A 1,691-nucleotide genomic window follows, 5' to 3' on the forward strand; every position below is an offset into this window, starting at 1 on the left:
CCCCCCCCCCCCCAGCTTCTACATGCCTACATGCTGCTCCTTTGCTGTGGCGGGCCTGCTTTTCTACTGTCCCTATCAAAACTCTCTTCACTCTATAAAAGCCTCTTTCAAAGGCCACCTCTTGGTGAAGTCTCCCTTTAGCACTCCGGTCAGACCAACCCTTCCCCCACATCCCCAGCAACACTTCTTTCCGTGTGGTTCTCTCCCACTGCATTAAGAATATCAAGGGCAGAGTTGCTATGGCAAGTAGCAGGGTTATTTAAAACAAAAGATTGTAACAGGCACCCAAGGCAGCTCGATTGCCCTGCACTCCATCCCCGGGGGAAGCGAAGCATGGCCTCCTGATCCTCGCCCACTGCCTCGCCATCTCTGTAGCAGCCCACCCAGGGGTCAGGGGTCAATGAAACTCCAAAGCCACAGGCAAAACTGTGTCTGAGCCACCGTCAGCACTCTCACCAGAACCTGAAGATGCATGTGATTCGAGAAGTTGAGGCTGTTCAGACCCTATTTCACAGAACAGGAAAAGCGAACCCAGTTACGTTTTAAGCAACTAAGAGTCCATTTCAAAAACACATTCCTAGCTCTACAAGTTCTGAGGGGAAATAACATGGACACTGAAACTAGCTAAGAAGTCAGACGAATCATAAGGGAAAGAAGTCATACTCATGGGTCTGTGAATTTCCACGATCACATGGAGTATAAAGATAACTCTCTAAAGTATTAACACTCAACAAAGAGTTTTGATCAGAAATTTAATGTGTATTTCAACCTAAAACATGGAATTAAAAATCTGTTTTAGCCTGGCCGGCATAGCTCGGTGGTTAAGCATTGACCTATGAACCAGGAGGTCGCAGTTAATTCTCCGTCAGGGCACATGCCCAGCTTGCTGGATCCCCAGTAGGAGGCAGCTGATCAATGATTCTCTCTCATCACTGATATTTCTCTCTCATCACAGATATTTCTCTCTCTCCCTCCCTCTCCTTTCTTTTCTGAAATCAATAAAAATATAATTTAAAAAATTGTAGTGAAATGTTATGGTTTTCTCATTAAAATGGCTTTATTCAACAGTCTGCATGAAAAATATCACATAACCTATTCTAAACTAGGATTGTAAACTATAAATAAGTATTAAGCATTCCTTTCAGTATAACATGAAGACATTTATTATTTCTAATGTTAGTAACAGCAAACAAAACCTGCACTTGAACCTCTTGGCAGAATTACATGGTCCAAACCATCAGTGCCTCTGACTTAACACACAGGCCAGTGGTCGGCAAACTGCGGCCCCTTGAGTGTGGCTCTTCCACAAAATACCATGTGCAGGCGCGCACATACAGTGCGATTGAAACTTCGTGGCCACACTCAAGGGGCAAAAGAGCCGCATGTGGCTCGTGAGCCGCAGTTTGCCAACCACTGACACAGGCTTAAAAAACAGAATATATATGCATCTTTAAAGAATAAATTATATCCATTAGTAGCAGGAACATGTCAAAATATAAAATTCACATTTGTGTTAACTGTTTCTAAACAGAAATTAAGTTTTTCAAACATCAAATGAAATACCACACACATCAACTTCTAGTTTCCAATGAATAAAAATATCTAGAAATATCCAGTGTTTCTAATAGCTAATATATTCAATAAGTGTTATGTGTATTTAAAACTGTCAAATTAGCCCTAGCTTATGATAG

Source organism: Myotis lucifugus, unplaced genomic scaffold (genome assembly GCF_000147115.1).
Source record: "Myotis lucifugus unplaced genomic scaffold, Myoluc2.0 scaffold_704, whole genome shotgun sequence".
Taxonomy (NCBI): domain Eukaryota; kingdom Metazoa; phylum Chordata; class Mammalia; order Chiroptera; family Vespertilionidae; genus Myotis; species Myotis lucifugus.